The sequence below is a fragment of the Pogoniulus pusillus genome, chromosome 28 (assembly GCF_015220805.1).
Source record: "Pogoniulus pusillus isolate bPogPus1 chromosome 28, bPogPus1.pri, whole genome shotgun sequence".
NCBI lineage: Eukaryota > Metazoa > Chordata > Aves > Piciformes > Lybiidae > Pogoniulus > Pogoniulus pusillus.
The window spans coordinates 2717412-2742980 of NC_087291.1; the positions used below are offsets into that span (position 1 = coordinate 2717412).

The following is a 25569-nucleotide window of genomic DNA, read 5'->3' on the forward strand; positions in this document are numbered from 1 at the left end:
TCCTGTAACATTCTGAGCCCCGTCACAATAGTACTGTGCTTTAAGACGTGCCAAGCCTTATTTTATGTCTATTACATTAAAAATAGTGGGGGTGAGGGCAGGTGTTGCTGTGAAACTCAGATTAATTTCGGTGTTAACTGTCCTAACAGGAAAAATATAAATCGCCTGAGTTGTCAGAACTGCTCAAAGCTACGTTTCCAGTGTTTTAGCTTCGCTGCATTTTCCAAAGGCTCAAGAGGAATAGGCAAGCATTGCGATTTTAGGTTTGGGTAATTTGGGTTAAGTCTCCTTACCATTAAAACTGTGGCATGAGGTTAACTTTTTGCTCATTTTTCCTCTGTGTTTAATGTAATTGCAAGCATAAAATGGGTTTCCTTTTCCTTTATTTTTGCAGTGATTTTTGCTACAATTGCTTGTGTGCCGAGGATTAGCAGTTGTGATCTCCTGAAGTTGCGTGGCTTAGGGTGTTAGTTACGTGTTGGCTGTATGGTGCATAATTTTATGCTGGGGTTTTCTTTTCCCCTGTTGCTAATTTTCAACAAAACTTATCTTGATCAAACTTATTTTGATGTTACTTCTTCGGAAAAAAAAAAAAACCACAAAGCACTGCTTCAATGATTGCTTCTTTTCTGGTGCAACACAAGTTCCTAACTGAAACAAACTGGGTTGTGCTTTCCTAGCAGGAAATGTCACTGCTAAAGTAGAGCTCAAAGTTTCTGTTTAGCAGGTTTTCTGTTTAGTTTGGTCTGAAACTCCTTTTAATGTTGAATTTTGAAAGAACGTTCTCGTTTCTGTCTTTTGCACAACAAAGCTTGAGGATGTAGTGTTTGCCTGTGGTTGTTCTGGGTTTGTTTCTGCTCTGTGAGAAAGCAGAAACCTCTGTAATCTCACCTGTCCCTGTTGCAACACTTACTACACAAAGCAGTATTGCACAACGCTGGAAGAAAGCTCCGCTGCGTCCGTAGCATGGCTACTTGGATTTTCAATTGCTACAGTCATCTTGTAGGCAAGACTAGCAAAAGAACTCGGTGGTATTTCTTTCGCTGTGCATGCTGCTATTGAATCACCTAGAGAATAGGAAGGGAAAGAACAAGTAAGCATTTCTGTATGCTGGTATGCATCTTGCTGCTTTGCCTGGGCCTTTCTGTCTAACTGCTGCTGATGTAAGGTGGCATAGTGGGAACGCATGTGTAAAGCTTTAAGGTTGAAATGAACACTGAAATAATTACCTTGGAAATGAAGCCCTAACTCTCTGAAAGGATTATTTTTATAGAGCAAGTGTTAACGGGACGAGGGAGGTTTTATTCCATGAATTCAGGGTTTTATCATAGTGTTTCTCTTTCTATTTAAAGCTGTAGCCTCAAGAAGATTTTTGGGCTGAGATATTCTACTGCTCTATGACATTTTCCCATGTATGTTCTACTGTTTGAGCCGAGCCTTCAAGTAATCCAATTTATTGTGGCCCCTCTAATTGTGTGAATTTTTCTTGTGTACGTTTCCCCAGAATTTTGACGGAGTAGTTTCACTGCTGATTTTTCAGTCTTTGTGCTGTCCTTTAGTTTGTGTTTTGGTCACCATGGATACATTTGTTACTCATTGTATTGGGTTTGCATTTTCCATTTCAAGTTGAACGGAGATATGGAGCTGTAGTAGCAATAGTAATAATAGTAGTAATAATAATAATAGTAACAACACATCCTTTTGTAGGATTTGTATTGTAAGGTAAAAGCCGATGGAAAGAAGAGATTTCTGTGAAGTGTTTTTGTAGGTAGAGACTTTGTACTTAAAATGGCACATACTTACCTCAAAGTAAATTTGGGTTGCCTTTATCCAGGAGCCAATAATTCAGCGTAAGACAAAAGTCAGTTGCAGCCGTTCTCAGCAGCTCCAAAAGGAGAAGCGGTGGGTGGCTGCTAATGCCACAGAGCCACAGTGCGTGCTGATAACTTGAGACCTCCTCCAGTCCTGCTCGCTGTGAGGGGCTCTGCTGCAGTTGATGGTCATAGGTGGATGTTGCTACCTCTGCCTTAAAAGGTCCTAGTGGGCTCTGCTGCCTTGGCCCAGCCATCTTGCCAGCAGTCATGCCATTCTCCGCCCAGCAGCAGAGGCGCCTGGCGGTGCTGCCTCATCCTGCAAGTGTGGTGGCCCCTGTGGCTGCCACTTGAGTTGGATCACCAGTCTGTTCAGATCAAGGGGAAAGCAGGCTTTGCTGTTTGGGAGGGGGAAAGGAGAGCGCTTGGTGTGTGCCACACACCAGCGCTGCAGACACTGGACTGGAGGAAGCGCTAAAGGGACATTGCAGTTGCTGGACACTGAGCATTGGTCCTGGGAGCTTGGCAAACCTGAACTAGAATTGAGAGGGAAGGCAACGCTCCACACTCACTGCCAAAAACTCACTCCCCTGCAGGCCCCTCTACCTTGCCTTCACTAAAGAAACAGAACGAAAAATAAAAGCCAAACCAAAAATGAGAATTTATGACTGGTTTAAGTAGCTTCTGCTCTCAATGTTTCTGTTCACTTTATAGAGGAAAACCTAATATATAGGGGTGGAAATGAGCATACTATGGGGGTCGTATCATAGAATTCATATGCAGGGAAACCTAACATATTGGGGTGGAAATGAGTATACTTTGGGGGTCATATCATAGAATTCATATACAGGGAAACCTAATATATTGGGGTGGAAATGAGTATACTATGGGGGTCATATAATAGAATTCATATACAGGGAAACCTAACATATTGGGGTGGAAATGAGTATACTATGGGGGTCATATCATAGAATTCATATACAGGGAAACTTAATATATTGGGGTGGAAATGAGTATACTTTGGGGGTCGTATCATAGAATTCATATGCAGGGAAACCTAACATATTGGGGTGGAAATGAGTATACCATGGGGGTCATATCATAGAATTCATATACAGGGAAACCTAATATATTGGGGTGGAAATGAGTATACTTTGGGGGTCGTATCATAGAATTCATATGCAGGGAAACCTAACATATTGGGGTGGAAATGAGTATACTATGGGGGTCATATCATAGAATTCATATACAGGGAAACCTAATATATTGGGGTGGAAATGAGTATACTTTGGGGGTCGTATCATAGAACTCATAAGGTGGGAACCCAAAAAATCCCCAGCTGAGAATACTATCACGTTTCTATTTGCGTTGTGGCTGTTTTAATTTTCAGGGGGATTTTTTTCCTGTCAGTATTGCAGAGTGTAGTAATTCATCTACATACACACTACTATTATAGTATCTCTTTTTATTTCTGGAACATATTCTTGTAGGAGAGATTCATTCTGGATGAATCATGAAAGAAAAAATACCCCCTCTCCCCCCCGCACACATCTCCCAAATCTCTTGCCACCTCTTTCAGGAAAGCATACATTGTGCTAACTAACCAACCTGTTTCACTGAGAGCAGTTAATGGTCTCAGGTTTGGTTTTAGGACGTTGTATTTCCTTTTAGATTAGACACCGTGGAGGCCTCTCGTAGCGTTTCTGTTCCTCTTCCTTTAAGGCAGGATAAATCAGCGATGATAAGGCTGTGCTTTTGGAATATCCTGGGAGACAAAGATACTGGATTATTAACTGCATTTTATCACCACCAATCTGTAATACCAAAGTGTGGTTAATATATAATGGGGGCTGCACGTGACAGAAGAATTTAGCTGAGCAAGCCAACATGTAGGATCTTAAAATCTGCGGGAGCCTGATGTTTATACTTGGAATGTTGCAGCCTCCTGGGCAGTTCAGATCTTGAAACGCTGAATATTTATTACTTGCATGTATACATACTGCTAAAAAGTCCTGTTTGAACTCACAGAAACTGCTCTGTGCTAGCACTGTGCCCTTTTAGATTGCTGCAAAACCTGTTTGGTTTAAATACCTCTAAATAGATCCTGCATGTTACCATAAATAAAAGGTGATTTCACTGTTTCATACAGGAAAATAAGTCATCCCCAGTGTTACCCTTCAGGTGAGTGGCATAGCTGCTCCAAAGCCAAAATCAGACTTAATGATTTTTTTGCTTCATTAGAGAAGATTAGATCAGAGTAGTCTCAGCTGAGGGTCCTCTAGAAGAAAGTGTGTGTGCAGAAGCATGCACATGAATCTCTGTCTACCAATAGTTTAATTGGGATGATTGTGGCATCTAATCCTGTATCCCTCCTTAACAAATGGCTTGCTCCTGGTAAGGAATTAAATGCTAAGGAGGAACAGGATTGCTTTCATTTTCATTATGATGTAAAGGCTCTGTCTTTGTTCATAGATTTTTTTTTCCTTAAAATGTGATTTTTTAACTTTTTAATAAACCATTTTAAAGTAATGAGAGCCTTTGATTGCAGAATTATTTGTCAGATGGCTTCTTCCCACCTATGCAAATACATTTCCCTATTATTTTGATTTTGTTTTATAACCTGGTGTCAATTCAAGGCTTTCTTGCAATTATGAAAGTGCTAACTGGGTTGCAGGAATCCCTTCAAAGCTTTTGCTGCTCCTTGCACTAAAGAAGATGGTAGTACTTGAAGAGGAAGAAACATATTTGATCTTGATAAAGGAAATATTGCAATTTGGTATTAGATCATGGAAGTTCTTCAAATACAATAGAGGTCATAAAGGTTTCAGTTCTAAAAAGGAGTTATTCCATGTAATATGATGCAAAGATTAGTTTTGCAGCTGAAATTGCGTGGATGATTGGGAGCGTTCAGAGAAAATGCAGTAAAAGGGATTGGCTCGAAATGCCAAAGCCTGAAGTGTCTGAGATTGTACTTGAAGCAAATTGCTGGGGTTGAAAGTGGGAAGAAGCTTTGCTCTGTTGTAGGGCAAAGTCATTACTGTAACAAAACCACATTCTGTAGGTCAGTCTATATGCTCAGTGATTTTAGCAACACGTTTCTGCAAAGGCTGTGTGCAGGTGGAAAATCTAATACATGAAGCAGCATCATTGTCATGCTCATATGTTCTGCTCTCCTTGCCCATTTTGTTGATTGTTTTTTCAAGCTCATCAGTCATTAATATGTTCCCTCAAACTCTGTTCTTTTTTACTTGGTGCATATGCACTGTGAATAGTTACCCAAATCATACTCGTGGTAGGAGAGCTTAAGGAAGTGGGCAAGGATCTGGAACAGATGTAAAAACACAATTGTAATTTGAAATTGGAGCTGTGAGGGAGGATCTTATGCACCTTTAATTACTGCACACCCTTACGTTGTGAACCCCTATGATGATGTAGTTCTGTCTCCTTTGCTGTTTAAAATTGTATCCATTTAAATCTTTGGGATTGGAAAAAAAAAAAGCAAGGTATATGTGTCCTTCTTGAGAACACTGAAACAAAAGCACTGCTCAGTTTTTGTCCCCTATCTGTGCTTGGGCAAATGTCACAGCTGTTTAAAAAACTTTTGCTTAGATCAGACTATTTCTTGTTTCCTTTTATTTTTTCCCCTAACACCAGAACTAGCTGGCTGAAGCAGTTGTTTAGAAAGCCTGGAGAATTCTTTGTGAGATCAGGTCCTGGCTCTATTGCCCAGCCAACTAATTTACTCTTTTGTAGTCCCTGCAGATTTCAGAATTTAAAACCATAATGTACCACTTGGTTTGGGTTTGTTTTTTCTTCCAAGTAAATCTTGAAAAGCTCCTGGGGTTTGGTAATGTATAGGAGCTTCCTCTCTGGAGCAGTTACTGAGATCCACAAATGGGATTGACTGGGAGTGTCTGCTTGCTGTTTGGAATTTCAGCATATGCTTAGGCTCTCAAAGGGCTTTGTTTCACAGTGGTAATTTTTATCCTGTGCATTGCTTGTGCATTCTGTCCCTTACAGAGCAAACTGGAAGCCTCTTCCTCAGAAAACAAGATAGGGAGTTTGTTTTAGAAGCTGCTCTCTTAGGAAGGAAGGGAAGAAGCCAGGCTTAATTTACTCTTTGACTATTACTTCACAGCGCTTCTGCTGTTTATCTGCTTTCATCCTGCGCCTGACAAAGCAGATGGGCAGCACACTTCACCGAATGGAAGACAGGAAACTGTTCTCAGTCAGATTCCTTTGTTGCTGTTGACCTTGTTTACTCAGTTTACTATGGAGTGTAGTAATTTATGAAGATGGATGGAGATAATGGCTGTGTTTTCCAATACTGCTACCCACTGTTGATCTAGAGATCAATATTGAATGGGGGGGGGGGAGGGGGAAGCCAAAACAAAATGAAAAACAAACCAAAACTCCCCAAACCAACCAACCAAAACCACCCAAAACCAACCCCACAGACCAAAACCCAAAACAACAACAACAAAAACAACCCCAAAACCCCAAACCCACCTCACAAAAACAACCCCTCAAAAAAAAAAAGCCCAACCCAAAAGAAAAAGAAACAGTCAGAAAGCACAGAACTGCAGCAAGATCTGCAGTTGTGAACACACGAGGAAGGAGGCAGTGGGAAGAAGGCAGTCTTGGCACTGCAAGCAATTATCAGTGCTCCTCTTGCTAAGCCAAGTCATTTCTCAGCGGTGACCTGAGGCTCTATTGTCTCTACAGTGCAATGTTTAGCAAACTGATTTTTGTTTGCTAGTATTTACCTGTGGCAGAAAATCCACTCACCTCCTGTCAAAAGCAGCCACATCTCAGGAGCATTTACTTTGCCAGATATGTGGCTGTTACACAGCTGGCAAACGGCTCCTTTGTTTTCCTGCTGTTACTGGTGAGTTGTGCTGTTGTGAGCAGGAAATTTTTCGGTGGTAGGAACTGTGTGAGCTTGTCTGCTTTTAGGTAGCACAGAAGAAAAATAGTGTCTTTGCTTCAGCCCTTCAAGCAACATCTGTTATAGTTGGGAGCCATTTCTTTAAGAAGGGAAAACAAACAGACCTACTAAAACTTTTTTCCCCCCAATCTCCTGGTTAACTGTGCAATTACTGTGTTTCTAAAGATAAATTCTATCCAGTAAAATAGACTGTAAAATGGTGTGTATGAATGTACAAAGATATATTCAAATCCTTTCCCTTTTTGTCTCACTTCCTTACCAAGGATGTAGCATCCACATGAAAACGGGTGCCATAAAGCCATGGTAGTACATTATTTCTAGTAGCCTTACATGCCTTTAGTGCTCAAGCTATGATGTGATCATTTATAGACATTTGTGTCCCCACCTCCAATCCTGACCACAGTCTGTCTGCCTTATAAAACTGGTTATTTAGTTCTGCTTTCTCCATACAGTGCTAGGGCAGTGGCACTAACCTTTTACTATCACATTGAGTTTCTCTTGGCTTAAATCTTTGTAGCACTGACTGCTTGGAAATTGCTTTGGTTCACACAGTATCATTTTTTTTTCTTTCCCTTTTCTTTTTTCTTTCTTTTCTCAGACCAGTTCTGATTCTATTCTTTTCCAGGTGGTTTGAAGTAAAGTTTTTCAATACATTTAACAGATTCCAAATATTTTTTTTTCCTGCTCCTTAATCCTTTGTGGTATTTTTATAGAGCATAAAAGATATCCTCTTACCTAGGCAGAGCTGACAAACCTACTCAATCCTAATTAGCAGCCCATCATTAGGGCTCCTAATAGGTTCATAAGCAACTGGACATCTGGCACATCTTTGGATATGCCGTGGAGAAAGTACAGTGTCTTGCAGAGATACCTATCTGTGATCAGATCCATGCACACCAGACAAGAATCCTTCATATCAGCGTTTAACTCTGCACACTCAGACAGCATGCAGTAGATTACCTTCCCCATAACGTGCAGGTTGGCAAGGTATAAAGAATCATTGGCCTTAAAGAGTCTAAACACAAACAGCCCACACATCTATGCTCCTTTGTGTCAATGAACTTACTGCATGGAACAAAACAACACTGAAAGCTGAAAACACATTTAAAAAATGAAAGCAAAATGACATTTGAGATCCTTCCAATAATGCAGATACAATCAAAATGCGATTGCTGGAAGCCTTGCAATGTGTGAAACACACACACTTTGCCGGCAGAGAAAGGCAGGCAGGCAGGCAGGCAGCCGGCAGAGCCCTGTGGTCTGCCGCTACCGCAGCAAAATGGTACTGGCAGCGCCGCCTGCACAAGCACCCCAAGATGTCAGAACAGAACTGCTCTGCTTTGCACATGCTGCCTAAATGGAAGCAAAATTTTCATCACATGCTTTCATCACAGGGAAGAAAATGTGTTCAGATAGCCTGATACTGGCCTTGCAAAGACAATGAGTAATGATGTTATGCAGCACTCTGAACACCTGGGCAACTCCACAGTTTGAAAGGAGATAGTACAGATGTGTAGAGCATCCATTTATTTTTACTGTCTATTCTACTGTAGCCTGTATATATTTTTTCTAAGTATGTCCAGAAGAATGAATATAGTGAGGAAAGGCAGAGCAGAACTATCTCAGGTAGGCAATCTTTGATCATACTTAGCTTTCAAGAGAGATGGTTCAAGAGAAATTCTCAGCTCAAGAGAGATGTTGAGGTACTGGAAGGTGTCCAGAGAAACAAAGCTGGAGAGGGGCCTGGAGCACAGCCCTGTGAGGAGAGGCTGAGGGAGCTGGGGGTGTGCAGCCTGCAGAAGAGGAGGCTCAGGGCAGACCTCATTGCTGTCTACAACTGCCTGAAGGGAGGTTGTAGCCAGGTGGGGTTGGGCTCTTCTGCCAGGCAACCAACAACAGGACAAGGGGACACAGTTTCAAGCTGTGCCAGGGGAGGTCCAGACTGGATATTAGGAGGAAGTTGTTGTCAGAGAGAGTGATTGGCATTGGAATGGGCTGCCCAGGGAGGTGGTGGAGTCACTGTGCCTGGAGGTGTTCAAGCAAAGCCTGGCTGAGGCACTTAGTGCCATGGTCTGGTTGATTGTCTAGGGCTGGGTGCTAGGTTGGCCTAGATGAGCCTGAAGGTCTCTTCCAACTTGGTTGATTCTATGACTGAAAGAACATTAACAATTAATTTTCTTTAAATATTCCTCAGCTTAGTCCATCAATGTCCCTGTGCTTTGTCTAAGCTTTCTATGCATTGTTAGCAGGAAGATTTTTTTGCAGGAATATTCACAAAGGTAACAATTCAATGACACCTCCTTGTCAGTTATTCAGGAGTTTTTGTGCTAAAAAGCCAGGTCAGCACATTTTCAGCAATACAAAGCTCAGTTTAGACTCATCTGGAAGCATGAATAGTGCCATCTGACCTCAGTACATAGTCACATGCACTATGGATGTGTTTTGGTAATTATCTGTTTGAGACAACTCAGCTGAGCTAAAACCTTCCAAATCACAAAGAGCAGAAGTCTAAGTTCCCAACTCTTTCATGGACCCTGCACTAACAGATCACTCATGCCATTAAAGAATGATTCAAGGTACAGATAGGTTAATCTTTTATGAAATCTTCCCAAGGTTCCTATGCTAGGTTGGACTGGAGGATCTTGGAGGTCTCTTCCAACCTGGTTGATTCTATGATTGATCTCTGCTTTTGCAGGTTCTTCTCTCTATGTAGCCAACTTTGGTTCTAAGAAATAATGCAGAGAGATGATTTTTATGGCATATTTGTTGAAGTAACATTGACATCATGTCTGAAAGAAATTGGACAGGTTTTGAAATCATAGAATCATAGAATCAAGCAGGTTGGAAGAGACCTTCAAGATCATCCAGTCCAACCTAGCACCCAGCCCTATTCAGTCAACCAGACCATGGCACTAAGTGCCTCATCCAGGCTTTTCTGGTTGCTGCTAGAATCATAGAATGGTTTAGGTTGGAAGGGACTCCAAAGATCAGCCAGTTCCAACCCCCCACCACAAGCAGGGACACCTCCCACTAGAACAGGTCACTCAAGGCCTCATCCAACCTGGCCTTGAACACCTCCAGGCAGGGAGCAGCCACAACCTCCCTGGGCTACCGGTGCCAGTGTCTCACCACCCTCATTGCAAGGAACCTGTTCCTGACATCCACTTTCAATCTCTCCTCTGCCAGTTTAAACCCATTACACTTTGTCCTGTCATTACAAGCCCTTGTCAGTAGTCCCTCCCCAGCCTTCTTGTAGCCCCCTTCAGGTACTGGAAGGCCACTATAAAGTCTCCTTGATGCCTTCTCTTCTCCAGGCTGTAGAGCCCCAACTCTTGTAGCCTGTCCTCATAGCAGAGCTGCTGCAGCCCTCTGATAAATAAAGCTGTTGAAAGTTCAAGACTCTTTCAGCAAAAAATGAGCTTTTCCTACTGATGTTGTTTTTTCTCAATCTGATCTGTTCTCACAGTGATGGAGGAGTGTTCAGAAAACAATGATTATTTGTAATGAGCTGTGGAAATTGTTCAACTGATTATGAGATTTGCTTGAACTCCATTTCATTTGATGGATCTAATATTGAGGAACTTTCATGGTTCTGATAATGTAAGAATTGCAACTGTGATGGAAATATTAAATTAGATCTAGTCTATTTAAGGTACCATTCAAATAATTTGTGACAGTAATGTTTACTGTCTCAAATAGTTACAACTGTGAATTAAGTGTCCTTTAAAATTTTAAACTGATCATCAGTTGAACTTTGGCAGGCATTTGGGTAGCAGGTCAGAGGATGGAGAGTGCTGGCATGCTGAGCAGCATGACCATTGTCTGTTTCTTCCTCATTCACCATCAGAAGTATTTCAAGAGGAAGGGTTTATCTGTTTGGGTTGTAATTTCTGCTCAAGTAAGTTGTTCCCTGTCTTTTTTTTGCCAAAAGAGGCACTGAATGTGATGGGAACATGAGCCTGGTCAGTTGAACAACTGGAGTTACACTAGTCACACCTTGAGGTCTGTGTCCAGTTCTGGGCTCCTCAATTCAGGAGAGCTGTTAAGATATTAGAATGTGTCCAGAGAAGGGCAATGAAGCTGGTGAGGGGCCTGGAGCACAGCCCTGTGAGGAGAGGCTGAGGGAGCTGGGGGTGTGCAGCCTGCAGAAAAGGAGGCTCAGGGCAGAGCTCACTGCTGCCTGCAGCTCCCTGAAAGAAGGTTGTAGCCAGGAGGTGGTTGATCTCTTCTGCCAGGCAAGCAGCAACATAACAAAGGGAACGAGGTTCAAGCTGCACCAGAGGAAGTCTAGGCTGGATGTTAGGAGGAAGTTGTTGGCAGAGAGAGTGATTGGCATTGGAATGGGCTGCCCAGGGAGGTGGTGGAGTCACTGTCCCTGGAGGTGTTCAAGGGAAGCCTGGATGAGGCACTTAGTGCCATGGTCTGGTTGATTGGCCAGGGTTGGGTGCTAGGTTGGCCTGCATGATCTTGGAGGTCTCCTCCAACCTGGTTGATTCTATGACCTTGTGTGGGAAGCCCTACTTACAGGAAGATGCATCTGCAGGAAGGAGTGCTCTGCCCTCAGTCTTCCCATGCTAAAAGAGTTCCATGCCCTTGCAGGGTAAGACTCCATCAGTTCCCTTGTCTCAACCTGAGCTTCTATGGTTTCCATAGAAAGGCCTAGGAATTAATAGGCAATCAAAGCTATGCTGATTACTTGTTTTTTCAGGAAGTGGTTCAAAACCACCAACCTTTTTTCAAGAAGTTATCAAGCAGGTCTCAGCTGTGAAACAAAATATAGTCATTATGGCTTTTATTATTTCCATCTCCAAGTCAACAATGCCAGTAGTGTGAAATTCTTAGGTGAACTCAACTACTTAATTCCATATAAACTCCCAGTCTTATGCAAAACCAAACCAAACCAAAAAACCCACCCAAGCCCACAAAACAATGCCAAGCATCCCACCCCCCAACAACTACCCAAAGTACCCTTAAAGCCACAAAGCTGATCCTTTTTAGGTGGATATTTGCAAGTTTGTTTGTACAGGATGGCAGCTTGCAAACTTCACAGTATCACAGTGTCACAGTATCATCAGGGTTGGAAGAGACCTCACAGATCATCAAGTCCAACCCTTTACCACAGAGCTCAAGGCCAGACCATGGCACCAAGTGCCACGTCCAATCCTGCCTTGAACAGCTCCAGGGACGGCGACTCCACCACCTCCCCGGGCAGCCCATTCCAGTGTCCAATGACTCTCTCAGGGAAGAACTTTCTCCTCACCTCCAGCCTAAATTTCCCCTGGCACAGCCTGAGGCTGTGTCCTCTTGTTCTGGTGCTGACCACCTGAGAGAAGAGAGCAACCTCCTCCTGGCCACAACCACCCCTCAGGTAGTTGCAGACAGCAATAAGGTCTCCCCTGAGCCTCCTCTTCTCCAGGCTAACCAATCCCAGCTCCCTCAGCCTCTCCTCGTAGGGCTGTGCTCAAGGCCTCTCCCCAGCCTCATTGCCCTTCTCTGGACATGCTCAAGCATCTCAATGTCCCTCCTAAACTGGGGGGCCCAGAACTGGACACAGGACTCAAGGTGTGGTCTAACCAGTGCAGAGTACAGGGGCAGAATGACCTCCCTGCTCCTGCTGGCCACACCATTCCTGATGCAGGCCAGGATGCCACTGGCTCTCTTGGCCACCTGGGCACACTGCTGGCTCATGTTCAGGTGGGTATCAATCCCTGACTATGTACCAGTTATGTAGAATGCAGAATGAGAAAATGGTTTGGGTTGGAAAGGTCTTTAAAGAACCATGGGCAGGGACACTTCCTACTAGACAAGGTTGTCCAAAGTGCCTTCCAGCCTGGTTTAGAACAATTCCAGGGTTGGAGCCTCCACATCTCCTGTGGGCAGCCTGTTGCAGTGCCTCACTGACCTCACAGTGAAGAATTTCTTCCCAATATTTAATCTAAATCCAACTTCTTCCAGTTTGAAGTTATTATCCCTTGTCCTGACACTATATGCTCCTCTAAAATATCCCTCTCTAAATATCTTATAGATCCCTCTCAAATACTGGAAGGCTCCCCACAGCCTTTTCCTTTCCAGACTGAACAACCTCAACTCTCTTATTTAATTCACAGTAGTCCTGTTTAAATTATTTCCAGCTGGGAAACAGCCTTGGTGACAGTGATCATGATATGGTGGAGTTTAGTTTATACAAGGTAGAAGCAGAACAATAAGTAGGATTATAACCCTGGACTTCTGCAGGGCTAACTTTGTACTCTTCAAAGATCTACCTGCAGCAATCCCGTGGGCTGAGGCTCTGCAAGGAAATGGAGCCCAAGAAAGTTAGTCAATTTTAAAATCCCTTTTTGTCTAAGCCCAAATGGGTGAGCAAAAATTCAGGTAGACATGCTAGGAGACCTGCCTGGCTGAGCAAAGAGCTTCTGAAAGAAATCTCATGGAAGAAAGAAATTTACAGTTCATGGAAGAACTATAGAGAAGTTGTCAGGGCATGTAAAAATGCAACTGGAAAGGCCAAAACCCTCTTAGGAGTAAAAATGTCTAAGGAAGTAAAAGAGAACAGGAAGGGCTTCTACAGATGTATCAGCAGTAATAGAAAGAGTAGGGGAGGTGTGGGTCCACTGCTGAGGGAGAAGGCAGCCCTGGGAGCTGAAGATCCAGAGAAGGCAGAGTTGCTGAATACATCCTTTGCTTCACTCTTTACTCCTAAGCCCAGCCCCTGTGAACTCCAGAACCTGGATAAAGGAGAGAAAGCCTGGAGGAGGGAATGCTCCCCACTGGCCAGTGAAGAGTGGATGAGGGATCAGTTACAAAAACTGAACATTCACAAGCACATGGGCCCTGATGAGATGCACCCAAGGGTGCTAAGAACTGGCTGAGTTTGCTCTGCCACTCTCCATCGTTTTTGCTGGATCAGGGCAGACAGGAGAGGTGCCTGAGGCCTGGAGCAGAGCCAATGGCACTGCAGTCTTTAAAAAGGGCAAGAAAGAGGCTCCAGGTAACTACAGACCTCCAGCCTCACCTCCACCCCTGGAGAAAGTGATGGAGCAGCTCCTGCTGGAGGTCATCTCTAGGACTTGGAAGAGAAGAAGGTTATCAGTAGTCAGCATGGATTTACCAAGGGGCAGTCATGCTTGACTAACCTGAGAGCATTCTGCATCTGAATGGGTAGATTCAGGGAGACCAATGGATGGAGTCTACCTGGACCTTAGCAAGGCTTTTAACACTGTCTGCCACAACTCCCTTGGGAGCAAGCTCAGGAAGTGTGGGAGAGAACAGACCAAAATGGATTAGGAACTGGTTAAACAATAGAGTTCAGAGGGTGGTGATCAATGGTGCCAGGTCCAGCTGGAGAGCTCTAACTGCAGTCTCCCAGGGATCAGTGCTGGGTCCAGTCCTGTTCAACATCTTCATCAGTGACACTGATGAGGGCACAGACAGACAGAGTCTGCTCAGCAACTTTGCTGATGACACCAAGCTGGGAGGCTTGGCTGATCCAGCTGCAGGCTGCAGACCTGGACAGACAGAGCTGGGCACAGAGGAACCAGATGAGGTTCAACAAGGACAAGTGCAGAGTCCTGCACCTGGGGAGGGATAACAAACTGCACCAGTACAGGCTGGGAGGTGACTGCTGGAGAGCAGCCCTGTGGAGAGGGACCTGGGAGTGCTGGTGGCTAACAAGGTACCCATGGCACAGCAATGTGCCCTTGTGGCCAAGAAGGCCAATGGGATCCTGGGGTGTATTAGGAAGAGTGTGTCCAGCAGATCAAGGGAGGTTCTCCTCTCCCTCTTCTCTGTCCTGGTGAGGCCTCACTGGGAATATTGCATTCAGTTTTGGGCTTCCCAGTTCAAGAGGGACAGGCAGAGTCCAAGGATGATTAAGGGATTGGAGCATGTGCCTTATGAGGAAAGGCTGAAAGACCTGGGGCTTTTTAGTCTGGAGAGGAGAAGACTTAGAGGGTACCTAGTCAATGTATATAAATAGATGAGGGCTGGGTGTCAGGGGGGAAGGGACAGCCTCTTCTCACTTGTGCCCTGGGGTAGGACAAGGGGCAATGGATGTAATCTACAGTACAGAAAGTTCCACCTCAGCATGAGGAAGAACTTCTTAACTGTAAGAGTGACAGAGCACTGGAACAGACTCCCCAGGGAGGTTGTGGAGTTTCTTTCTCTGCAACTTTCAAGACCTGTTTGGGTGCATTCCTGTGCAACCTGCAATAGATTGTATGGTCTTGCTCTGGCAGGGCCATTGGGCTCCAGATCTCCAGAGGTCCCTTCCAACCCTTTGCATTCTGTGGGGGCAACCACTCAAGGGATTTGTTGAACTGAGATGTCTTTTCTTTTATTGAGACACATTATTGACAATATCATTAAAGTGATCAGGACAAATCAATTAATGGTTTATGGTAACTTCTTCCTTATAAGAGACTGCATGAGCTAAGCAGAACAGCAGCAGTAAGAAAAAGCTGAGGTTTGTTCCTAATCATAGAATCATAGAATGGTTTAGGTTGGAAGGGACCTCAAAGATCAGCCAGTTCCAACCCCCCACCACAAGCAGGGACACCTCCCACTAGAACAGGTCACTCAAGGCCTCATCCAACCTGGCCTTCAACACCTCCAGGGAGGGAGCAGCCACAACCTCCCTGGGCTACCTGTGCCAGTGTCTCACCACCCTCACTGCAAGGAACCTGTTCCTGACATCCACTTTCAATCTCTCCTCTGCCAGTTTAAACCCATTCCTCCTTGTCCTGTCATTACAAGCCCTTGTAAATAGTCCCTCCCCAGCCCCCCTGTAGGTCCCCTTCAGATACTGGAAGGCCACTACAAGGTCTCTTCCAAGCCTTCTCTTCTCCAGGCTGAAGAGCCCAAATTCTTGTAGCCTGTCCCCACAGCAGAGCTGCTGTAGCACTTTGAACATCTCAGTAGTCCTCTCTGGACTGGCTCCAACACTTCCATGTCCTTCTTGTGTGGGGGCTCCAGAACTGCACACAGGACTGCAGGTGGGGTCTGAGGAGAGCAGAGCCAAGGGGCAGAATCCCCTCTCTTGCCCTGCTGCCCACACTGCTCTTGCTGCAGCCCAGCACAGGGTTGTGTCTGGGCTGCACTCACACTGCAGGCTCCTGTTGAGCTTTTCATCAGCCCAGACCCCCAGGGCCTTTTCCTCAGGGCTGTTCTCAGCCATTCCTCACCCAGCCTGGTGCTGTGCTTGGGATTGCACCCACCCAGGTGCAGGACTTCACACTTGGCCTTGTTGAATTTCATGAGGTTTGTCTGGGCACAGCACTGCCGGTCCCTCTGGATGGATCCCTGCCCTCTAGCAAGTCAACTGTGCTATACAGCTTGGAGCCATCTGCAAACTTGCTGAAGGTGCACTGATTCCTCTGTCCATATTGCTGCCAGCAGCCTCCTTCCAAGCAGAGGAGGCTTACTGTAGAATGTAGCTTTGTGACCACAGTCATGCCAGACTACCATTTCTGCGAGTTTCTAGCTCAGCCAGAAGTGTGTGGGAGAGACTCATCTCCCCTCTGCAAAAGTTGAGCATTTCCAGTTGTGTGCCTGGGGCTGTTGAATGGCCATGTCCTGAAATTATATATGGAAGAGAATTCCCAATGGCAAGGGAACTTTAATTTGTGCTTAGGATGTCAGTTTGATTTTTTTGGCTGTGTCATTTCGAAAGGCCAAATAACCTCACATGCATAAGAAAGAAGAGCACATTTGAAATTCATAGTGAATTTTAGGGAGGGAATAGATAAAACCTTGTACTAAATCCTGCCTAACAAGAGGTCAGGACCCCCACACTTAAACAAAGAGCAGCAGCTGTAAAAATACTTTCAAAAATAGTTTTCTACAGGAAAAAAACCTAAAGGGTTCTACTCCTCAGGTGTGTGTGTGTGCATCCACAAGGGGACACAGCCTCAAGTTGTGCCAGCAGAGATCCAGGCTGGATGTTAGGAGGAAGTTGTTGGCAGAGAGAGTGATTGGCATTGGAATGGGCTGCCCAGGGAGGTGGTGGAGTTTCTGTGCCTGGAGCTGTTGCAGCCAAGCCTGGCTGGGGCACTTAGTGCCATGGTCTGGTTGGTTGGGCAGGGCTGGGTGCTAGGTTGAGCTGGCTGAGCTTGGAGCTCTCTTCCAACCTGCTTGATTCTATAATTCTATGTTCCACTGCTATCCCATATTGGGGTGGATCTCTTCCCCCAGTGGAACAAACTCACTACAACAGGGATTTTTGGAAAGTCAAGAAAAATCAAATTGTATTTCTTATATTTAAACTAAATATAACTGTGTAAGGAGAAGAAACTACTACAGAAATATAATAACCTTAAGGAAGGTGGGGAAGGGGTCAAGCAGCAGCAAAGCAGCAAAAGCAGCAGTAGCCAAAACAGTGGCAGAGGAAGACAGCGCTGGGTGCAGCAGAAGCAGCAAGGGGAAGCTCCAAGCTGTGCTTCAGACATAAAGCTCTTGATACTCCAGTTAAATGATATTAACTTATCCATTGCTGCCATTCTGTGGCCTATCCCTACAATGTTCACCTCTCCACTCAGAGCTTCCACTTCTAAGTCTCTGTTCCACATTTTTTGTTACGTCTGAGCTAGAAATCCAGCTTCAATACCACAACTGCTTTCACTGGGTGGTAGCCCTATAAAACTTGCTCACACCACTGTTCCTAGCTTGCAGTGACAAGACAGAACCATGGAACTGTGTGAGGTGTCAAGGATAACACTAAAGGGCTTTCCAGTCATCTATTGGGCTATTAAAACCAGCTCGTTTACATATACTGAGGAACTTGTAGGATAACAATGATTGGTCTTATTCTTGCAAGAAAGAGATATTATGATAGGAACCAAGTTCTCATATTTGCAAAAGCAAGTGGCATGCTTGCTTCAAGCCACATCCAGATGGCAGCTGTCACTAGTGCTGTCCCCCAAGGATCAGTGCTGGGCCTGGTCCTGTTAAATGTCTTTATGGATGATCTGGACCAGGGAATTGAGTCCAGCATCAGTAAGTTTGCAGATGACACAAAGTTAGGAGCAGGTGTCAATCTGCTGGAGGGTAGGAGAGCCCTGCAGAGGGACCTGGCCAGTCCGGATGGGTGGGCAGAGGCCAATGGGATGAGATTGGACAAGGCCAAGTGCAGGGTTCTGCACTTTGGCTGCAACAATCCCAAGCAGCACTACAGGCTGGGGACAGAGTGGCTGAGAGCAGCCAGGCAGAGAGGGACCTGGGGATGCTGGTAGATAGCAGCTGAACATGAGGCAGCAGAGTGCCCAGGTGGGCAGCAGTGCCAATGGCATCCTGGGCTGGCTCAGGAGCAGTGTGGCCAGCAGGACAAGGGAGGTTCTTCTGCCCTTGTGCTCAGCACTGCTCAGGCCACACCTTGAGTGCTGTGTCCAGTTCTGGGCTCCTCAATTCAAGAGAGATGTTGAGGTGCTGGAATGTGTCCAGAGAAGGGCAGCAAGGCTGGTGAGGGACCTGGAGCTGAGCCCTGTGAGGAGAGGCTGAGGGAGCTGGGGGTGTGCAGCCTGGAGAAGAGGAGGCTCAGGACAGACCTCATTGCTGCCTGCAACTACCTGAAGGGAGGCTGGAGCCAGGTGGAGTTGGTCTCTTCTGCCAGGCAACCAGCAACAGAACAAGGGGACACAGTCTCAAGCTGTGGGAGGGGAGGTCTAGGCTGGATGTTGTTAGGAAGTTGTTGTCAGAGAGAGTGATTGGCATTGGAATGGGCTGCCCAGGGAGGTGGTGGAGTTGATGTCTCTGGAGGTGTTGAAGCCAAGCCTGGCTGGGGCACTTAGTGCCATGGTCTGGTTGATTGGCTAGGGCTGGGTGCTAGGTTGGCCTGGGTGAGCTTGGAGGTCTCTTCCAACCTGGCTGATTCATTGATTCTATGATTCTAAGCTATCAGACACTGAATTATACTGACATTTTCAGTTTCTTTTTGATGGTTTTGGGTCTCCATTGGTCTTGGTAGTCTAAGCCTACCAATTTAGCAGTGTGACCAGGCTTGGCACCAGTAATGCTCTGCAAGAACCAGTGTCAAACAGAGCACAGTGTTGCTATCTAAATGCGCACTCTGCATCGCTTTTGCCTCTTGCTGCACACTTATTCTCCATGCAACCTGAAGTGCTTCCTAACAGTTCTGCTAATGTGGTTGACACTTGACCTCGGACAGAGGGATTCCTTTTGGAGCTGCAAATACTCATGCAGCTGAACACTTGGGTCATTTGCTGCTTTCTGTGAAATTAAGTAGTAGCTTTAGTAAAAAACAAAAGGGTTTTTTTGTTTTCCACCTGTGGTAGCAACAGAGCCTGCATAGCAACACCAAACAGCTGGGTGTGCTTGAGGTCTTCCTAACCTATTTTAAGTATAATTTAGCTGTCTGAAAAATAAAGAAATCTTGGTACTCTCCTTTTAAATTCTGTCTTTATCCAGACAAGATTACCACACACTTTCCCCTAGTCCAAGTGAAACAAAACAGCCAGAAATGCAGGTTTACATAATCTGTTCTCAGATGCTAAATCAGATCTTCCTGTAATCCACAAAGGCACTGGATCTGCGAAGCAGATGCCCAGTGGCTGAGACAGAAGAGGTGGGTAAGGTTCCAGATGTAAATACTCATTTAGTAATCCATGATGATTCTCCCCCAGTTAACAGACACAACAACTATGTGTAACGGACACATCAGTGGTTTGGGGCTGACGAAGACTGTGCAACCCTTAAACTTTGTCTTGGCTTGGTCTGAATCAGCTGAAATGTTTTCAACATTGCAGGCTGACACACCCAAAACACTCTGCTAGATTCCTTCAGGTGATTTATGTTGGTTGCAACTCTAGATCCAAGACTTGGCTTGAGCATAGGCTTTGGAATGCAACCCTTATAGAGGCAAATTGTATTTGCTTTCAGCTTTCTTAAAGACTTGCATGTAAAATTGCAGCATAGTTTGTATTGATGCCTTTAATCAAACAGATTCAGTGTGCTGCATTAGTTGTCCTTCAATGCTGAAGCTCAAACTAATACTGAGAAGAAAAGATGGAAGTCTTAGTGAGTCTTTGGCATTATCATAGAATCATAGAATCAACCAAGCTCATCCAGTCCAACCTAGCACCCAGCCCTGGCCAAGCAACCAGACCATGGCACTAAGTGCCCCAGCCAGGCTTGGCTTCAACACCTCCAGGGACAGTGACTCCACCACCTCCCTGGGCAGCCCATTCCAATGACAATCACTCTCTCTGCCAACAACTTCCTCCTAATATCAAGCCTATATCTCCCCTGGCATAACTTGAGACTGTGTCCCCTTGTTCTCTTGCTGCTTGCCTGGGAGCTTAGAGTACTTTCATTTTCATCTTATGTTTACTGTCAAGATTAAGTTTTCACTCACCTCTTTTTGACACTTCTCTATCCATCAGCAATCTCTAATGTCAGATTACATTGAACTGAGGGAGCTGGGGATGTTTGGCCTTTTGGCACATGATGGGGACACAGTCTCAAGTTGTGTCAGGGGAGATATGAGCTGGACATTAGTGACTCCACCACCTCCCTGGGCAGCCCATTCCAATGCCAATCACTCTCTCTGACAACCACTTCCTCCTAACAGCCAGCCTAGACCTCCCCTCCCACAGCTTGAGACTGTGTCCCCTTGTTCTGTTGCTGGTTGCCTGGCAGAAGAGACCAACCCCACCTGGCTACAGCCTCCTTTCAGGCAATTGTAGCCAGCAATGAGCTCTGACCTGAGCCTCCTCTTCTGCAGGCTGCACACCCGCAGCTCCCTCAGCCTCTCCTCACAGGGCTGTGCTCCAGGCCCCTCACCAGCTTTGTTGCCCTTCTCTGGACACCTTCCAGCACCTCAACATCTCTCTTGAATTGAGGAGCCCAGAACTGGACACAGCACTCAAGGTGTGGCCTGACCAGTGCCAAGTACAGGGGCAGAAGAACCTCCCTTGTCCTGCTGGCCACACTGCTCCTGATGCAGCCCAGGATGCCTTTGGCTCTCCTGCCCACCTGGGCACACTGCTGCCTCATCTTCAGGTACTATCTACCAGTACCCCCAGGTCCCTCTCTTCCTGGATGTTCTCAGCCACTCTGTCCCCAGCCTGTGGTGCTGCTTGGGATTGTTGCAGCCAAAGTGCAGAACCCTGCACTTGGCCTTGTTCAATCTGATCCCATTGGCCTCTTCCCACCCATCCAGCCTGGCCAGGTCCCTCTGCAGGGCTCTCCTATCCTCTAGCAGATCCACAGCTGCTCCTAACTTTGTGTCATCTGCAAACTTACTGATGCTGGACTCAATTCCCTGGTCCTGATCATCAGTAAAGACACTGAACAGGACCAGGACGAGCACTGATCCCTGGTTTGGATTCTATGAATCTTAGAGGTCTATGATTCTGTGATGCATTTGTCCTTTTCTGTGGTACATCTTGGTGTTTAGTTAAATTTACTTTTGAAGAAAGTAGTGCCAAATTCTGGGCTATGAAAACAAATTCTCTCCTGTACATGATGATGTGGCTAAGGCATGCAGGGTTTTGATTCATCCCTCCAGTGGTGCACCTTTATTAAGGTTTTAATTCCTTTTTAGAAGAATAACAATTCTCTTGGCTTAAAACTCATCACTGTGAAATATTGTGGGTGTTTAGTTGAGTAGAGTCACACAAACAAGAGATAAACCTTACTTCTGCATGCATGAATTAAGACAGAATTAACTTTGCTGATGTCATTCCACTGAAGGGAGTGATTGGAAAAGTAAATATATGCAGGGCTGAGGTGTTTCTGTGGCTTGGCAAATGCTCAGCATCTATGTTGCCATCTGACAATTGGTTGTTGCACTTCACTAGTTTAATATAATGTCATTTTCTTGGAGACCTGGTGTAAGATTACCTCTTATGGAGATCAAAGATGATTAGAGGATGTGAGGCTCCCTCTGCTCATTAGCAGGAAAGTGGGAGAACAGGGAGATGGATCCAACTCATCGACACAGTCCAGCTCTTCTCACTTTCCCTGCCCTTGGAACTTCCCAGGTACTGAAAGGATGTTCTGATCAGATTAATGTAGCATATTTACAGAAATTTGGAGGTAGTAGGGTTTGGAAGGAGGTGACTTGCTCATCTCCAGTAGTAAAAGCACATTGACAGGTCATTTGAAGTATTTGATACATGATTCAGTTAAATAAATGTCTATTGCCTAAATTGAAGGATTGCTTCTCCATTTTAAAGTGAAAAGGTGATAAAAGTATTAAGAACATGTAAAATACTGCATTGCAGAAGGGTCAAATGATCATAGAATCATATAACCAAAAAGGCTGGAAGAGACCTCCAAGCTCATCCAGTCCAACCTAGCACCCAGCCCTGGCCAAGCAACCAGACCATGGCACTAAGTGCCCCAGCCAGGATTGGCTTCGACACCCCCAGGGACAATGACTCCACCACCTCCCTGAGCAGCCCATTCCAATGCCAATCACTCTCTCTGACAACAACTTCCTCCCAGCATCCAGCCTAGACCTCTCCCACCACAACTTGAGACTGTGTCCCCTTGTTCTGTTGCTGCTTGCCTGGCAGAAGAGCCCAACCCCACCTGGCTACAGCCTGCCTTCAGGTAGCTGCAGACAGCAATGAGCTCTGCCCTGAGCCTCCTCTTCTGCAGGCTGCACACCCCCAGCTCCCTCAGCCTCTCCTCACAGGGCTGTGCTCCAGGCCCCTCACCAGCTTCATCACCTTTCTCTGGACACCTTCCAGTATCTCAACATCTCTCTTGAATTGAGGAGCCCAGAACTGGACACAGCACTCAAGGTGTGGCCTGAGCAGTGCTCAGTCCAAGGGCAGAATAACCTCTCTTGTCCTGCTGCCCACACTGTTCATTTCTAATAGGCAAGGCAAAGCAGTGCAATGACTTAAAGGAATGTGAGCAAATGGCTTTGTTCTGAAACACACTCAATATTATCTGGAATATACTAGGCAGACTTACTGTTCTGAAGCTGCATCTTTCTGATCCTTCTGATCTCCATGGATTATGAGAAAAGCCTGCAGAGGAATTTTCCTCTTCTTGGTACTGTGTTCTATCATGGTTCCAAGGCCTGTTTTGAAAGCAGCATTCGCTTTAGTATCTGTCAAATAACAGTTATGTAGCAGAACCAGAGTTAGCTCTGCTCTGTTTTGTCATTTAGCTGAGAGCAGCTTAAAAATAACACTAAAATGCAACATGCCAACTGAGTCCTTTTGTTTGTGAGTTATTTTGTTTGTTTGTTGGATTGCTGTTTGCTTTGGGTTTTGTTGGGTTGGTTTCCTTTTCTGGTGGGTGACAGCTTCTGTGTGCAGTACCCAAGGTTGGCTTTTTTTTTCATGCACCTTGGAAGATAGAGAGCCTTTGAATGCAATTAAACAAAACCTTTCAGCAGAAGTGGTGTTTGTTTGTTGTTTCTTTACACCAGGCCTATTTGTGGATGTATTTAAAGCTAATGCAAGAAATGCTGAATTCTAGACAATGAATAACCATGAAGGCAAAATTGGTGAATGTCTGGCTCGAGTTTGTGGCGCACAGGAGGCGAAGTTACAGTAGCTGTGTAAGGCTAGAAGGGAATATCCTGAGCAGGATGATTGCAGGAGCAAGAAGAAGAAGGAAAAAATGCATTTAAATGTTTTATATCCTTCTTCTATGTTGAGTTCTTAGGACAGGACTTAGGACAGGATCTGTGCTGGGCCCCATCCTCTTTAACATCTTCATAGATGATCTGGATGAGGGCATGGAGTCAGTCATCAGCAAGTTTGCAGATGACACCAAGCTGGGGGCAGATGTGGCTGGGCTGGAGGGCAGAAGGGCTCTGCAGCAGGACCTTGACCGCCTGGACAGATGGGCAGAGTCCAAGGGGATGGTGTTCAATAGCTCCAAGTGCAGGGTGTTGCACTTTGGCCACAACAACCCCATGCAGAGATACAGGCTGGGGTCAGAGTGGCTGGAGAGCAGCCAGACAGAGAGGGATCTGGGGATGCTGATTGATACCTGCCTGAACATGAGCCAGCAGTGTGCCCAGGTGGCCAAGAGAGCCAGTGGCATCCTGGCCTGCATCAGGAATGGTGTGGCCAGCAGGAGCAGGGAGGTCATTCTGCCCCTGTACTCTGCACTGGTCAGACCACACCTTGAGTGCTGTGTTCAGTTCTGGGCCCCCCAGTTTAGGAGGGACATTGAGATGCTTGAGCATGTCCAGAGAAGGGCAACGAGGCTGGGGAGAGGCCTTGAGCACAGCCCTACGAGGAGAGGCTGAGGGAGCTGGGATTGGTTAGCCTGGAGAAGAGGAGGCTCAGGGGTGACCTTATTGCTGTCTACAACTACCTGAGGGGTGGTTGTGGCCAGGAGGAGGTTGCTCTCTTCTCTCAGGTGGCCAGCACCAGAACAAGAGGACACAGCCTCAGGCTGTGCCAGGGGAGATTTAGGCTGGAGGTGAGGAGAAAGTTCTTCCCTGAGAGAGTCATTGGACACTGGAATGGGCTGCCCGGGGAGGTGGTGGAGTCGCCGTCCCTGGAGCTGTTCAAGGCAGGACTGGACGTGGCACTTGGTGCCATGGTCTGGCCTTGAGCTCTGTGGTAAAGGGTTGGACTTGATGATCTGTGAGGTCTCTTCCAACCCTGATAATACTGTGACACTGTGATACTGTGATATTTTGAGATGCCAAATGCTAGAGGACAAGAACATAGCTAGGCTGAGCAGGGAAGGTTACTATTACTTGAGCTCTTCTCATTTTCCTTTGTCTTTGGAGGAGATTTCAAGCTGTGCTGACCTTTGTGAAAATGCAGCTGAGCAGTATTTGTCCCTTCCACCATGCCCTGCCATCCCTAGCCAACAGTGAAATGTGGAAATGGGTATGCAGGCCATTGCCTTTTACAGCACCAGGGGAGTTTGGTGTTGTTGTTTTATGGCACCAGGAGAGTTTGTTGTTGTTTTTGGGTTGGGGTTTTTATCTTTAAATTTCTTCTAGGAATTCACCCCTATAAAATGGCAACCAAATGTGTTGGCTTGGGTGTTACCCCCCACCCCCCCTCACACTCTTATGAATTCACCCAGACTAGACTCAGCCAGCTGGAGGTTAAGGAATGAAGCTTTATATTCACAGCTTAGCACAACATACAAGCAAAGAGTTACAATAGTTACAGCTATAGACAGAAATAGACAAGTTAAAGGTAATACAGAAACACAACAGCCCCTGGGGACACCAAAGTCCCCAGGAGGGGCTCCCAACCACCTTTCCACCTCCTTTCCACCCTTCTACCTTATCCCAGAGTTTGCCTTACATGCAAGGTGAGTTTGGAGGATCAGCCAGAGTGGTTAGAAAGCAGAAGGATTAGTTACATCTGCATGCTCTTTAACAACACTACTCTGTGACAAGCCCAGGAGGAGCTGAGGTGGTAGCCAGCACAACCCTCTTCTCAAGGCAGGTGATGTGAAATGGTGCAGCTGCTCATGGTTGATGATGTTAGGTCCTCTTGTGGAGGACTTTAGCCAGGTGGGAAAACATTACAGAATCACAGAATCACAGAAGTTCTTAGACTGGAAAAGCTCCTCAAGCTCATTGAGTCCAATCATTAGTCTCACACTGACAAGTCCTTGACTAAACCAAATCCTTCAGCACAACATCTCATCACTGTGAACAGAATCATAGAATTATAGAATCAACCAGGTTGGCAGAGACCTCCAAGATCATCCAGTCCAACCTATCACCCAGCCCTATCCAATCAACCAGACCATGGCACTAAGTGCCTCATCCAGGCTTTGCTTGAAGACCCCCAGGGACGGTGCCTCCACCACCTCCCTGGGCAGCCCATTCCAATGCCAATCACTCTCTCTGTG

General features: G+C 45.8%; 1 protein-coding gene across 3 annotated transcripts in view; it reads left to right on the forward strand.

Annotated features, from left to right (window-relative positions):
- Positions 1–25569, forward strand: part of ZNF385D (zinc finger protein 385D) — a 595307-nt gene that overhangs the window by 363618 nt on the left and 206120 nt on the right. The gene's annotated exons all lie outside the window — the stretch shown is intronic.